Source organism: Lissotriton vulgaris, chromosome 2_1, assembly GCF_964263255.1.
Source record: "Lissotriton vulgaris chromosome 2_1, aLisVul1.2, whole genome shotgun sequence".
Taxonomy (NCBI): Eukaryota; Metazoa; Chordata; class Amphibia; order Caudata; family Salamandridae; genus Lissotriton; species Lissotriton vulgaris.
The window spans coordinates 341,241,278-341,258,498 of NC_141687.1; positions in this window are offsets into that span (position 1 = coordinate 341,241,278).

The window sequence follows — 17,221 nt, forward strand, 5'->3', positions numbered from 1 at the left end:
AAGAAATATTTGTCATTAATTAGATTAAAAAAGCTTTCAATTGTTGTTATATTTCAAGATACTTAAATCATATTCTAACTAGACCTTGTCCAAATTATATATGTTAGTAATATTATCAATCTAAGGCAGAAAGTACTAAGAGACACATACATACACACATCTTTGCATGCCTTGAAAATTGTAGGTGTACAGGTTTGGCTCATTTAGGTCTTTCATTCCAGGTCCTTCTCATCTCATAAGAGTGGCATTATCTACTGAGAGGTGCTACCAAGGAATCAGCATCCAAGAACACTGAAATGGGGAAAGTACTAGCTGCAGACATGTGTGTGTTCTTTTGGCTTCTTTCCATCCTCAGCTTCATATCTCTCTCCTTGACCTCTAAAAGCTTTTATTGGAGACTTAACAATTTGTCTTTATTTGGGTATCTCATGGTTGGTATCCAATTTCAATGATCTCACCTTATGATCTGAACAAATTAGAAATGATATGAAGCCATCCCTAGCATGTATGTTGGTCTTTAAATTTACCTTTTCTTCTTAATTGATAGAGTCCTCTCTAGTTCAAACCAAGGACATAGTTCAGTTCAAAGCACAGAACATAACCAATGATTACCTTCTCTGTATTTGTGGTTTGAGCTATAATTACACCTCACTCCTGCATTAAATCAACATTTGGAAAATATCCCAGATTCATACGAGGCTCTTGATACTAAAGAAGGCATTATGCACATGCTCTTTAAATATTCTCAGTGTGCTCTGCTTTGAAAACATTAGCTGAAGTCCCATTACCTTCATGGTTCCAATAACGTTAGATAACAGCCAAAGCCTTCTAGTTGGAAAGGATGCTGTAAGCACAGAATAAGTGAACTTACGCGTTTCTTTCCAGTCTCATTTTGTTAAATGTTTAATATTTTACAATATCTAAACCACACCTTATTTGGTTAATGTACAAGCACAATTTGCCAAGTGGTAATAATAGAAAGTTGTTAGATGTTCATAATGTATACTGTAATAGCGTCACCGTGCGGTTATGGTGAGCATTTCACCATGGTGACGCCATTGGCACATGCATAAGAGTTGGCCGCCCTGCTACTGTTCCAGCACAGGAGAGTGGCTTGCTCCCCGAAACTGCTGAACTATCTTAGGCGTCGGTGTCTGTGACTCTCCATGTCGTGTCTTGATTTCTAAAGTGCTAGCTGGTTGAGTTAGCAGGAAAACCCTTCCCTGCTGTTCTCTATCCATTTCCACATGTATTTTTGATATCACTTGGAACATTGCATGTAAGGGTCGCTCAGATAGGTCCATGTCTTTTGGGTCTGGCATACAGTCATGTTTTTGTAGTCAGACCCACTTATAACCCCTATCACCCTTAAATCCATAAGTGGGTGGAAGGGGTACACTAGACACCTAATATAGAAAGTAGGGTAGTAAACTCTGAACTGGTGTACGTTGTGCACTAGAATGAAGAACTCTTCTTTGCTCGAACTCAGCAACAACCCCGGTTGTCACACATACCAACTGAGTATAAGGTAAGAAGAGAACATTACTGCCAACATAACATTAGTTAGAACTGAAGTTAGCCATACATATGTTTAGACCTTGGCTTACCAGTTTCTTGGAGAAGAGAGTCACTCCAGATAATTTTTACCGTAAGGTAAGAGAAACGGCACTATTGAGGTAGGGTTGTGTCTGGATGAAGGATCTTCACCAGGCGAGGTTATTAATGCTAAAGCATCTATTGTAAAAAAAGTTGGAAAGATCTTAAGGGTCCTGGGTGGCAGATTAGTGCACCATGGACCGAGATGGTTTCATTCTGCTTGCTCCAAGGCCGCTAAAAAACGAAGAGAATCCTTGCCAGCAAACCCTCAAAATTCTGTACTGGTTCGAGTCTGCTGGAAGAAATACAAGGATTGCTTGGCAAAAAGGAAAGGAGATATGAAAGAAGAGGCCTGGAAGGAGTTGATAAACTCTAGTACCCTACGGAGTAGCTCCAGGTTCTGGAGCATCGTGAATGGGCCCCTTTTTGTTCAGGATAGTGTGAGGGCCCTTGACACCCATATAACGGAGGAGGAATGAGAGCTTCAGTTTAAATTAATGTTTGAGAGCTCAATGGAGCTCCTCAAACAAGAGAAGGAAAAAATGTTATCAGATGTCCAGTTTGGTTTTCGTCCCAGGATTTCTACTGTGGCTCAATTGGATTTGAATTTTGAATTTTTAAGAATTTATAGAGCGCACGTTCACTATGCAGTTTCTTGGTGCTAGAGGGATTCCTGGGCAAGGAAAGGCACAGAAGACTAGGGACTAAAGGCTTGCTGGAACAAATGAGTCTTAAGGGCCTTGCGGAACTCCATATAAGAGGGGGAGAGTCTGAAAGGGAGCGGGAGAGTGTTCCAAAAGGTGGGCGCAAGGACCGAAAATGTCAGGCCTCCCGATCTTTGTTTCTTGAAGGGGGGAGTGACTAATAAGGATTTAGTGGATAAGCGTAGATCTCTAGGAGGGCAGTAATTGGTGATGGCAGAGTTGATAAAAGCAGGAGCCGTGCCCGCCCGAGCTTGAAAGGTAAGGCAACCAAGTTTGAAGAGGGCCCGTTGTTTGATGGGAAGCCAATGAAGAGCTATGAGGAGGGGTGAGGAGTGGTGAGATTTAGATAGGCCATGCACCAGGTGAGCTGCCTGGTTCTGCACCAGCTGAAGGCGTTGAAGTGCATAGGCAGGAACACCGTTATAAATAATGTTTCCATAGTCGATCTTAGCTAAGACCATGGCCATTATGATCAGTTTGAGTGCGGAGGGAGAGAAAAACCAGGATACTTTCCTAATAATACACAGGGTAAAGAAACGAGAAGAAACCACAGAACTAATGTGGGAGTGAAGTGTCAAATGATGATTGAGTGTGATGCCGAGGGTCTTGACTGAATGAGAGGGAGTGGGAGGTAGACCAAGAGAGAGGGGCCAAAATGAGGGAGACCAAGGGTTACCACTGCCGCCAGTCAGGACCAGCTCTGTTTTATCCGGGTTGAGTTTAAGGTGGTTCGCATTCATCCAATCCCGGATAAACAGCATGACGGACTGGAAGCTAGTGATACCTAATGAGGGGGAGGAGAAATTAAAAATAAGTTGGAGGTCATCACCATAGTTGTAAACTGTGACCTCCATTTGTTGCAATGTAAAAATAAGAGGGAAAATGTAAAGGTTAAATAAAAGGGGAGAGAGAGAGGAGCCCTGAGGGATGCCACATTGCACCCTACGAGGCAGGGCAGAAAATTCGGCCAGGTGGACAGTCTGGGTGCGGTCAGCCAGGAAGGAGCCTATCCAGGCCAATGCTTGTTCCCCTATGCCCGCCGCCCTGACACGGGACAAGAGGATGGAGTGGCCCACCGTGTCAAAAGCGGCGGACAAATCCAGGAATACAAGGGCCTAAGGGGTGTTGGTATCGAGCCCCTGACCGAAATAACCACCTTCTCAGTGGAGTGGCGGGGACGAAAGCCCGTCTGGCAGGGTGCAAGTTAGTTACTGTCCTCTATGAAGGAGCTGAGCACCTGGGTGACATGGGACTCAGCTACCTTTCCCAAATAAGGGAGAAGGGATATAGGGCGATAGTTTGCCGGGGAGGCAGGGTCCACCCCGTTTTTTTTAGTATAGGGCGGATTATAGCAGTCTTGAACGGGGCAGGGACAATGCCATGCGTGAGGCAATCATTCAGGAGGGTAAGGGCAGGGGATGGGCACTCAGCAAAAATCTGACGGAGAATGCGTGCCGGGCAGATGTCAGCTGGAGAGCCCGACTTGACATGCCTGAGTAAGGGGGACAGGAATTCTCTAGTCAGTGCGGGAATAGAGGTAGGGACAAGTTATTACCAGGTGGTTGGGGGTGGGTGAAGGTAGTCGAGGGGGAGGGAATGTTGGCTTTAATACAAACTATTTTTTCAATGAAAAACTCGTTAAGTGAGTCGCATAGGGCCTGAGAGGGGGGGATCTTGGGCAGAGTTCTGTCCGATGATGCCAGCTCGTGGACGGTGGAAAAAATCTCACGTGGCTGGCTTTCTGCAGCTAGAATACGCCCGAAAAATATTCTGTTTTAGCTGCCAAGATGGCTTGTTTATATTCACTAAGTATAGTAATATAGTGTTGCCTCCGGGTCGGGCAATATGCTCTTCTCCAAGCTCGTTCAGCCTGCCGTAACTCCAGTTTCTTGGCTTTTAGGCCAGGGCTGAACCACTTGTTGGCATTGTGGGTGCCTTTGATGGTAATCCACTTCTGAGGGGCCACTAGGTCGCAGGCTTTGGTAAGCCAGTGATCTAGGATGGTAGTCTGGATGTGTGGAGCCGAGCCCGATAGATCCGGGCAGGTGGCAGTAAGCAAGTTGCACAACGATGGAATGTCGACTCTATTCCAATTCCTTTGCCAGGTGTTTTTGGGAAAAGAAGGTGTTATGTTTTGACTCAGATCCAAGGAGAAAGCAAGCACGGAGTGGTCAGACCATGGACAGGGCGAAATAGTTGGAACGGAAGTCGGGATTATTAGTGTGCATATCTGATTGAGTATGTGGCCCCGGATGTGGGTAGGACCGTGAACGTGCTGAGTGAATTTGAGGCTGAGAAGCAATTTGAAGAACCGGGTTTTCAAGTACCCAGCGGCATCAGGGACACGCCCAGAGTCCTCTAGGTTCCCTTGCCTTGGTATACAGAGACACGGAATACTTCTAGGTGGCGTCAGAGATCAAATTTATTAGCTGCAGCTAGTAGCAGAAATCCCAGCAATACAACACGGTGTACAACTCAAGAAACTGCTCAATTTTACTAAGGCGAGACATCCCTATTTATACACAAAAAGGTACATTTAAAATGCACACCCCTGCACCAAAATTCAACCAATAGAAAGTACATGACATCACTCAGCATCATACAGTAAAGCTCATTTTACAGTGTCCCAACCCACAAGTTAATATTTAGGCATATCTAAATAATAATCTGGAAGGCCCGCACAAACCCTTAATTTAAAGCATAACCCATGAAATGGAGAAATAGTCAGGAAAAGTAGTTTCAGATAATGTGCCAGATAACAAATACGTAAAGAAACTTTAAAAGTTAACAAATGTCTTGAATAGTGATTGGAAAAGGTAAATAACGATCTTGCAGGGAAATTGGCTTGGCAGGGTCAATTCCTAGGTGAAAGGCCAGCTTCTAAAATTAACTCCAGCGCACGAAGAAATCCCTGGTTAATGTGTATATATGATTCACAACAGGTCAGACTGCTTTGCTCACAAACTAACTTCTGAGGCCTACATAAAAAGTAACACTAGATGGCAGTCACGACACATAGCGAAAACCCATGTTTCAGAAAAGAAAGTCTTTAAGGAAAGAAACCATTTAGATATTGTTTAAGATAACATATGCGCAAGGAAACTAATGGTTAACAAGGTCCTGAACAGTGATTGAAAAACTCAGACAACGATCAGCTAGCGAAACTGGTTTTGCAAAAGGTCAGTTTCAGGTGAAAAGGGTTACTCTCTCTGCAGTTCATTCAGAGTCAAAGAAACCCAAATTAATATATGCACGAACTCAGAAGGCAAAGCCACTTGTTTGTTGGGCCCACTTCACTGGCCTACGTTTATACTGGTGGTGGTGGACCATGCCACCAGATATCCTGAAGCTATTCCCCTTAGTACCACTACAGCACCAGTTGTGGCAAGAGCCCTAGTTGGAGTGTTCTCCAGAGTGGGCTTCCCTAAGGAGGTTGTCTCTGACAGAGGTGCAAACCTCATGTCAGGATATCTGACTGCAATGTGGAAGGAATGTGGTGTCAACTACAAGTTCACCACACCCTATCATCCACAGTGAAATGGGCTTGTTGAAAGGTTCAACAGGACCCTAAAAGGGATGATTCATGGACTACCTGAAAAGCTCAGGCGTAGATGGGATGTCCTGATACCCTGCCTTTTGTTTGCTTATAGAGAAGTCCCACAGAAGGGGGTTGGCTACAGCCCTTTTGAACTTTTGTATGGACATCCTGTAAGAGGACCCCTTTGTTTGGTGAAGGAAGGATGGGAGAGACCTCTCAAAAAGCCTGCAACCAACATTGTGGACTATGTACTTGGTCTCCGCTCCAGGATGGCTGAGTATATGGAAAAGGCTTCTAAAAACCTTGAGGCAAGCCAAGAACTCCAAAAAGCTTGGCATGACCAAAAGGCTGTCCTGACTGTGTACAAGCCTGGACAGAAGGTGTGGGTGTTGGAGCCAGTGGCCCCAGCAGCACTCAAAGGCAAATGGTCTGGGCCCCACACAATCATTGAGCAAAAGGGAGAGGTCACCTACCTGGTGGACCTTGGAACTCCCAGGAGCCCCCTCAGGGTGCTCCATGTGAATAGGCTCAAGGCATATGTCGACAGGAAGGACATGAGCTTGCTCATGGCCACAGATGAGGGACAAGAGGAGGAGAGTGACCCTCTCCCAGACCTGCTCACTCAGAACCCGGATGATGGGTCAGTAGATGGTGTTGTCTTTTGTGGCAGCCTCTCTGAGCATCAGCAAAAGGATTGCAAACAAGTTCTTCAATCCTTTAGACATATGTTCTCTCTGACACCCAGTCAGACCAATTGGTGTACCCATGAGGTTGACACTGGGGACAGTCTGCCAGTTAAGAGTAAAATCTACAGACAGCCTGATCATGTCAGAGACTGCATCAAGACAGAGGTGCAGAAAATGTTGGAGCTGGGAGTCATTGAGCCCTCAGATAGCCCTTGGGCTAGTCCAGTAGTTCTAGTGCCAAAGCCTCACACCCAGGGTGGTAAGAAAGAGATGAGGTTTTGCGTAGACTACAGAGGCCTCAATGCAGTCACTAAGACTGATGCCCACCCAATACCAAGGGCAGATGAACTTATAGATAGATTGGCTTCTGCCAACTACTTGAGCACATTTGACCTGGCAGCTGGGTATTGGCAAATCAGGTTAGCTGAGGAAGCCAAACCCAAGACAGAATTTTCTACCCCTGGTGGACATTATCAGTTTGTGGTAATGCCCTTTGGTTTGATAAATGCACCTGCCACCTTCCAAAGGCTGGTGAATCAAGTTCTCACTGGGCTGGATGACGTCTGTGCAGCATATCTTGATGATATAGCTGTCTCTAGTTCCACCTGGGAGGATCACCTGGTCCACCTGAGGAAAGTGTTAGAGGCACTGCAGAAAGCAGGTCTCACTATCAAGGCCACAAAGTGCCAGATAGGGCAGACACAGGTTGTATACCTGGGCCACCTTGTAGGTGGAGGCCAGGTTCAGCCACTGGAGAGCAAGATACAGTCCATCAAGGACTGGGCTCCTCCAACCACCCAGACTCAGGTTCGAGCTTTCTTGGGCCTGACTGGTTATTACAGGAAATTTGTCAGAAATTATGGATCAATTGTGACTCCACTTAATGACCTGACAAGTAAAAAGATGCCAAAGAAAGTTAAGTGGACAGCAGGCTGTCAAAAAGCATTCGATGACCTAAAGCAGGCCATGTGCACAGCACCTATCCTAAAGAGTCCAGACTACTCCAACCCATTCATTGTCCAAACAGATGCTTCTGAGTTGGGTGTGGGAGCTGTTCTATCTCAGCTGAATTTTGATGGTCATGACCAGCCCATTGCTTTTATTAGCAGAAGGCTGACCCCCAGAGAGAAAAATTGGTCAGCTATTGAGAGGGAGGCCTTTGCTGTGGTTTGGGCCCTGAAGAAACTGAGGCCATACTTGTTTGGCACTCATTTCAAGATTCAGACCGACCATAAGCCCCTCTTGTGGCTAAATCAGATGAAGGGTGAAAACCCCAAACTACTTAGGTGGTCCATTTCCCTACAGGGGATGGATTTTATAGTGGAGCATAGACCTGGCACTGATCATGGCAATGCAGATGGGATCTCCAGGTATTTCCACTTAGAGCAAGAAGACTCACCTGGTCAAGGTTAGTTTATTGTCCCAAAGTTTGGGGGGGGGGTCATGTAGGAGAGTAGGGTCTGCAATCCTATGATCACCCCAGATTTTTGCTTTTTGCTTCACTGGTTTACTACTTCCCTGGCTGTGGGCCTGCTAATCAGACCCACAGCCTAGCTGTTCTCTCACTAAATTGACACGTGTACCTCAGGTGCATTTACCAATTGGTACTGGGCCACCTTATCAGTCTCTGTATCCAGGGCATAGGTGTACCCAGGGCCTACCAGGGGCTGCAGCATGTATTATGCCACCACTGGCTGGCCATCTAAATCTGACACAACTGGCTGCACGACAGATGGGGCAAGGTGGTGTAATCACCCTTTGCTTTAGATATAGTATACCTATATCTAACCCTAAAATGGACACATGTATTCCTATCAGTCACTCCTATGGCAGGCCTTAAAAATCCTGAAGGCAGAGTGCTTGGAATCATGTGAGATGGTGCCCTGGCATGAGCTGAGCCCGTTTGCAGCTTGCGGAACCAAGTCCTAATAGCTGTTCCATGATAACGCGTACCATATACTCTTAAGTGCATTATAATCCTTGCGGTTATTTGCCAACTCTGGTATCGCTTTATCAAAACATGTTGAGTAAGGTGTCATACGAATTGGAATACTAACCCCTCGCCAATTCTGGCGACGGGGTTAGCATTCTACCCTTCTAGAGGGACACAACATGTATGTAACTGTGAACCCCGGTTAAAGTTAACTTGAGACTCAGCATCACAAAATGGATGCTGCCACCACAGACACAAGTCTGACCTCCTACTGCTGGGAGTCCTTCCAGCGAGGAGAGCTTGGACAAAGGGTTTCCTGTCAGGGGCGGTGCTAGCACCATCCCAGACAGGGTTTTGTGTATCCCTTGTAGGCAGGGCTGAGAGGAAGTGGACTGCAAGTGGCACCCCGGTGCTCACTGTTCATATGCCGGCTTGAAACAGTTCCAGGGGCACACCAGCCCCTGAGCTGGGGAAAGTCCGGACAGGGGAGAGGGGTATAACCACCCCCCTTCCTGGTCCCACCCATGGGCAGGACCTAGTCACGTGCCAGACCCTTTTCTTAGTATAAAGATAGGAGCGGGCCCCCTTCCCAAATTAAATAATTCTGAATCTTGATGACTTTCCACGAAAGAACCCTTGAACCTTTCTGAAGACTCTCCCTTGTGGCTAAGGAGTAGCCACCCTGCACCAGCGGGCACCATCTAAGCGCATGCGGTTTGCTGCAAGTCCATCCTCTGGATCAAGACTGCCCAGCTCGACGAGACCCAGATTCCCTGGCACCTCTGACCTCTACCTGCATCATCAGCCACGCTGAGATTCGTGGGTGTGACGAGCCCAGAAGGGAACGGCCATCTTCAAAACGACCGCCGAGGGATCCTTGAGTGAGTGCTTTGGGGTTTGAGAAGCCCTAACCCTGAGCAGCTCCAGCACCGAAGTCCAGCCTCCCAGCATCCACGAGATCTGCGTGGGGCCCCTCTGCTCTTTGCTGCTCACCGCGTTGTCCGGCTACTTGCCTGCTGGCTTGTGGCCCTCTTGACGACGAACCACGACACTTCCATCACTAGTCTGGTTACTCCAGACTGGCCCTTGCTCCCCTCCAACAGCGGAGCACCCCGGACCCTCCTGGTCCACTCCAGACGCCATCTTGAGTCCACCGCGTGGGCTTGCCTTTGCCAAGGCTTGTTGCTCCAATCCTGGTTTCAGCAGCGCCGACAGCAGACACCTTCGTGGGACAGCTCGCACCTCCATCCTGGTTGCCGACAACGCCTCCTGGTCCGAGAGACTGCACAGCCCAGCGTCGCCCACTCACCTGGTTGACGTGACTTCATCCGGTGCCATCCTGGTGCCCATCTGATCACTGGCTAGTGATCAAGAACTGAGTCCCCTCTGCTTTCAGGTCATCTTCAACTCCGATCCAGGCTTGGATCACTCCGGACTTCATCACTGGTCGCCTGCCAGCAACTTCTTCTTTCAGGCTCCATAGACTGTAACGAGGATTCCCGACGTCTTTTGAACCCTATGCAGCCGCAGCCCCTGGGCTAGGTAACTTGAGCATTTCGGTGCTCCAACGTAGGTTCAGTATCTAAGTGTCCATATCCTTTTTTGTTTTCAGCCTAACTAGTCGGATTCGTCCGATAACACTAACTTTACGAAATCTAGCATCCATAGACTTTGTCCCGCATCCCGCGTGAGAGTGCACACTCTGCACCCGATCTCCCTAGGCCTCCTGCTCCTAACCTGAAGGTTCTGTAGTGTAGTCCTAGCGATCCTGAAGCCTCTGGATCTTGTTACTTACCTGCTAGTATTTCGCATTACACTTTTGTAGTATATGGTTTTTCGTGCCCCTCGGGCATTTGTGTAAATTGTGCAACTTAAAGTATTTTCGTAAGAGTTTGTTGTGTGCTTAGCTCCCTGACACATAAAGAGATCAGGGTAGACTTGTTATAAATAAATATCTTTTTATTTTCATAACAACTTGTGTGGTGTCCTTTCACTTGGTGTTCAAGGGGTATATGTGATGGTATAACAGCTGGCTTAACACGCCCTCTAGAGTTTAGCCTAAAGACTGCTCTTGTCCATGCTACTAGGATAGCTGGTCTATAAGGTTGACTTACAACCAATCATCAATAAGGTTTGTTTGGACTGATACATAGTGATCACTAGAATAGTGAGCACTGCATATCAGGCCAACTTCTCAAACCCGGGATGCGTGCATTTATCAGACCAAGACCAATCCGGGCTCGCCCGGCCGCTTTGGTAACTCTAGATAACCTCGGGCCGATCGCACGTCCCCGTGACGACGACGATACATTCGGATGTCTGCCCTATCAACTTTCGATGGTACTTTCTGTGCCTACCATGGTGACCACAGGTAACGGGGAATCAGGGTTCGATTCCGGAGAGGGAGCCTGAGAAACGGCTACCACATCCAAGGAAGGCAGCAGGCGCGCAAATTACCCACTCCAGACTCGGGGAGGTAGTGACGAAAAATAACAATACAGGACTCTTTCGAGGTCCTGTAATTGGAATGAGTACACTTTTTTTTTTTTACTTTATTAGAACAAAAACCATACAGTGGTGCACATACAGATTGGTCACAAGAGAAGCAAGCACCATGTTAGATTCAAAAATGGAATGAGAGCATTCTTCAAACTACACAATACACATTGCATTTGGTGGTAAGGGTCAGCATGAAATATAAGTAGGACTGTACAATAGGGCCACATTGTATAGAAGAAGGAGAGCAGCATGGCCAATAGGAACCCTGCACAGAATAGGACACAATTCAAAAATATTAGAAGATATCAACAACCCCTAGCAGGCTGCAGGTGCCTCAAGCAGATACGTTATATTCGGGACATAGTGAACAGTAGCAATCAGAGTTGCGCCCGGTGACAGTAGTCAGTAGCCGCTGCATGCAAATCACGGCCCTCCGGTGTAGACAATGCGTATATTGACAATGGATGCCCTGCAATCCCAGCGTTGCAGAGTCAGCAAGGAGGAAACCCCTACGGCACGCCACCCCGGCTATCACCATCAGAGTCCTCACTTTGGGCGGGTCTGGTCAGCCAGTAAACCTCTAGTGGGCTCCAAAAATCTTTAGGCCTACACTGCACAGGCATCAAGTCAGCATATACATTATATTGATCCTGACAATATACCATATCGTTCAGCCAGTCCTTGAATTTCGGAGCCCTGCCCCTACCCCACCTACAGGCTATCCTACGCTTCGCCAGTAACAATGCCACATCTGCAAACCTGCGGTAAGACACCGGTACGTCCTTCGTGTATCCCAAAAGCATAACCAGGGAATCCAACGGTACAGCCTTCTCAGTCATAATGTGCAATGCATCGTGAACCTGGGTCCAATAGTCACGTATCGCATCGCATTCCCAGGCCAGATGAAGAAAACCAGCCCCCTCTGCCCGACAACGAGCGCATCTATCATCCTCTGCCAGATGAAACCTGAATTTCCGAACTGGAGTATAGTAAAATCTCTGGACAAATTTATAATGTATTATTTTTAATCGACAGCTAGATGAGATATTGGCAGTAACGCCACAGCAATATGCCCAGTGTTCATCAGTGATATCGACACCCAATTCAAGAGCCCACTGCTCTCTCGCATGACTAGCCGGAGTATCTCGCTGCTTCCTAATGGTGTTGTACAACTTAGAGACCAGATGTCGACCATCAGACACCAACAAGGCATGGAGTGGCAAGGCAACCCCAGGTTCATCCAGGAATTGTGGCAGTAAAGCACGGAGCCCCTGTCGAAGTCGCACATAATAGAAAACCTCCAAGGGGGAGGGTGGCTCCCCGCGGAAGAATTGATCTTTCGTACGAAGAGTGCCCTCAAGAAAGAGGTCGCCCCATGTGAGTACCTTGTTCCGCTTGCACATGACCTAAAACCCAGTCTCCTGTAGCAAAGACAGTTTTGGGTGGTACGCAAGTAGCAACGCCGGAGAGTAAAGCAGCATGAGCCCCAGAGCTTTTGCGATACGAGTCCATGCATCTATTGTGCATGTCACCGTGGTGGACTGCGTGTCCACATCACAAGCTCTTCCCAGTACCATACCCTCCAGTGGGAGGGGGTGCACAATCCATTCTTCAGCTGCTATCTGCGGCATAAAGGGCGTGGGCCGTATCCAATAATAGGCATAGGGCGCCTGAGCGCTAAGATAATAGACCTCAAAATCCGGGACATCAAACCCCCCCTGTCATAAGGTAGCGTCAAAGTGGACCACTTCACCCTCGGTTGCTTGCCCCCCAGAACAATCTAAGGAGTTCCGACCTAAGGCGCTTAAAAAAATAGGCACCGGGGTAGTATGGGACATTTTGGAACAGATAAAGGAAGCGTGGAAGTACCACCATTTTCACCAAGGAAGCCCTACCCGCCATAGAAAGTGGCAAAGACATCCATCGCGTAATATTGTCAGCCAACTTAGAGATAGCAACTCCATAATTGAGCCTGATCGTCTCTTCCCTATCTAGGGAGATCACTATACCCAGATAGCGGAGATCTGTATCACACCATTCCAAGGGGTAATCCAGTTGAAATCTCTCAACAGACGCAGTGAGTGGGAAGAATTGTGATTTCTTCCAATTCATATGAATACCGGAAATGCCGCCAAAGACGATAAGCTCCCACAGGATCGGGTTGAGATTCATCTGCGGGTCCTTCACATACAAGGTAATGTCGTCCGCATACAGTGATACACCTATTTGGCATTGAAAACAGTTAAACGCGCTATGCTTATGTAGTTGCCTGATTCGACACGCCAACAGTTCTATGGCGATAGCAAATAACAGTGGGGAAAGAGGACAGCCCGGTCTGGTGCCTCTCGAGATAGGTACTTGAGGGGAGAGAACTCCATTAACCACCACCCTGGCCACTGGTTGGGTGTACAGTAATTTCACCCATGCAATAAATATTTTGGGAAAGCCCATTCTACACAAGATGTCGACCAGGTAGTTCCATTCAACCAAATCAAATGCTTTCGTAGCATCTAGAAAAACCGCGGCAACAGGGAGTTCAGGAGCAATAGTTGGAAGCAAAGAAAATAGAGTGCGAAGATTATGGGAGGTCGCACGCCCGGGTACAAAGCCCGACTGGTCCGGGAGCACTATAGTGGGCATAAGCAGAGATAGCCGTGCCGCGAGTACTTTTGCTAAGATCTTTGCGTCACAATTGAGTAGCGACAGGGGACGGTAAGAGTCTGTGTCTAACGAGTCCTTGCCAGGTTTTAATAGGGACGTAATAGCTACTTCTCTCATCGACCCGGGTAGAATGCCTACCTCCAGGGACTCCTCAAAGACCTCCTTAAGCACCGGGCCATAATATCAATATAACATTTATAGAACTCAGCAGGTAGTCCATCCAATCCTGTCGCCTTCCCATTACTCAGAGACATTATGGCGTCTCGTATTTCCTCCACTTCCAGTGGACCTCAAGAAATGCTCTATGGCCATCAGAGAGCCAAGACAATGCAAGATCATCAAGGAATCCACCATATCGGACCTCCCCCGTCTGCTGTGAAGTGTACAGTTGTTCATAGTGATGCATAAAGGCCTTCTGGATCCCTAACGCATCCCGACAGCGGGTGCCGTCTTTCAGTACCAGTTCCAGGACCCCAGTGCTAAAACGTGGGTGTCTTGTGATTGCAGCGAGTACCTTACCTGACCTCTCACCCTCGCAGTATTTCCTAGCAGTCCAATACTTCCCTCTATACTTAACTTCCCTAGCAGCCTCCTCCTCAACGTCCGACAGTTTTCCCCTAAACGCATGACGAAGCTCCGGATCAGTAACCATTCTGTTCTCTAGGTCTTTTAGGTCCGCCTCCAGTGTCGTTATGGTTTTAACAATATCTCTGAGTACCCCACAGCTTTTGGATATCGAAACCCCTCGAATCGTCACTTTAAACGCCTCCCAGATCAGCTCCACACTATCCACTGACCCCTTATTCCTGGGAAAGAACGCCTCTATCTCCTCCCCAAGCTCTGCCTTGAATATGGGATCCAACAGCACTGAGGGAAACAATCTCCAGGGTGGACGCGGCCTGTTGAGACCCGGCATTGTCACAACAACCCTAACTGGGCAGTGATCTGAGTAAGTCCTGGGGAGATGTTGCACCTTGTGTATGCCCACGCTGAGCCCTCGCGACAAAAAACAATAGTCCAAACGCGCCCATGTGCGTGCATGTGCAGTGAAGTTTGTGCCCTCCCTGCTCTCAGGATGTGTAAACCTCCAACTATCCCCCAACCCAGCCTCCTCTAGTATGCCCCGCAGGATGTCTCTCGCTTGAGTGTTATATTGGCTGCTCCCGTCAGATCTATCTGCCACAGGTCACAGCGCTATGTTAAAATCACCGCACCATACAATGTGTGTGGCGTCTATAGCAACGACATGGCCCCAGAGGGTGAGAAAGAAGTCAGGAGTGTCAACATTCGGCGCATAGCAGTTCACAAAAACAACAGTATCTGAACCCAGCCTACCCCACACAATCACGTGGGGCCAGATGCATCAAGCATCCATTTTGCGATTCCTTATTAGCGAAAATTAAGGAATCGCTAATAAGGAATAGCAAAATGGAATGCATCAAGCAATCACAAAAAAAATAGCGATTCCTTAATTGCGAGTCGCAAATTGCGAGTCGCAATTAATGAATACCTCCCCATTCATTCCTATGGGCCTAGAGGCCCATAGGAATGAATGGGAAGACAATCTCAATTTGCGAATCGCAATTAGCGATTCGCAAATTGAGATTGCGAGTTCAAGGGTGCAGGGGTGTCCAAAGGACACCCTGTTACACCCCGGAATGTGATCTGTGCACATATGTTGCGCACACACATGCCCTTAGGGCATGTGTGTGCACAACATGAAACTTTGAAAAATGCACAAAAGTGCATTTTTCAAAGTTTTTGCAAATTACCATGAAGTTGTACTTCGTGGTAATTTGCGTGCCCTATTAGCGAATTCGCTATTTTTTATACTTTCATGCATTGCATTTAAGGAATCTCAATTTGAGATTCCTTAAATGCAAACAATCGCAATTTAGCGAATTCTCTATTTGCGATTTTTGCATTTGGGATGATGCATCCCAAATGCAAACATTGCACTCGCAAAGGGCCAGATTCTGAGAATCTGGCCCTTTTGCGAGCGCATTTCGCTTGATGCATCTGGCCCATAGCGCCCATCAGGATCCAAGCTCTCCCCCAGCTCCTGAAAGGCGAGCGTTTTTTTTAATCAATACAGCAGTCCCACGAGCATAGGACGAATATGATGAAAATTTCCGAATGGAGGCCCAACGGGCAGCAAATTTAGGGTCAATCTTCGGACGCAGATGTGTCTCCTGTAAGAAGGCGATCTGCACCCGATGCCTATCCAAGTATGCCAGCACATTCCTACACTTCCTGGCATCGTTAAGGCCCCGCACATTCCAGGACAGGATTGACAGTGTATCCAGTGTGCCATCAGCCATTCTCCATGTAGCCGACCATCAACGCAGACCCACACACGCACCAAAGCTGCCTCTCAGGCAAAGAACAGCATAGTAAAGTTACATTATGCAATCTCATCTGCACCCAATCCGCACCACAAACATACCGCAACAACCCCCCCCCAACTCGGCGACCCCAAACTAGTACCCCCCATGGCCATTCTACTGCAAAACACAAGGCCCCAACCAAAAACAGTGCAAGCAACGTAAAGCACCCAGGGTAAGTATCTACACCACACCCCACATCAGACATCCAGCAACATCCCACCACCCCCTGGTGGCAGGGTCAGACCTGAGTGCAAAGCACAAGACCATGCCACAGCACGACATACCAAGAGGGGCCTGATAGCGCGCAGGTATGTCTAAACCTACGGTTCAGAAACGCAATCATGACCACAGCAGTGTGACAAACAGTAAAGCAACCAGAATCAGCCCCCATGGGCCCATCGCACTCGAACACAAGCACGTCCTCCCACCACCCACCTGAGCAACCCCAGCCTGCCAAGACCCCATGTTCCCCCCCCCTCCCATAGCAAAACCCCCCCAACACAACATTTGTATCAGAAGCACCAAAGTCAATGGGGAATACCCTTCAGGGTGCAGTCTAGAGGCACACACAACCACCCCCACACCTCGCCTTTGACCCTCATTGCACAAGTAGGCATGGCCCAGGTAGTGGGGGGGGGGGTGCCTGGAGTACATTACCACCATAGTCCGGCACCTGTCCAGTGTCCTCTAGCAGTATGCGAAATAGCCATCCCGCAGTTCTCCACAGTGGATTCAGACAGCAAAAAAGAAAGGATAAAGGAGAGAAAAAGAACGCATGGCAGGACCCCAGGTGTTCAATGTACACACATCGACCAGTCAGTATGCAGCATCACTCATCTTCGTTGGCTGAGTGGAACCCCTCCTGTCCATCATCCCCATCGCGTCGACCAGCAGCACGCTCCCTTTTAAGCCGCTTCACGAAGTCCTCCGCCTGCTGTGGATTTGTGAAGAAATGTTGTTTCGCCTGATGTGTTACTCGCAATTTGGCAGGATACAATAGGGCATAATCCACCTGCAGCTCCCTGAGCTTCTTCTTCACATCCAGGAACTTACGCCTCTGCTCCTGTACCACAGGTGTGAAGTCCGGAAAGATGGAAAAATTGACCCCGTCATAAGAGAGTGTACGGGCGGTGCGGGCTGCACGCAAAGCCGTGTCTCGATCCCGATAGTTCAGGAGACGTGCGATTATCGGCTTCGGCGGAGTCCCGGTGGCAGGT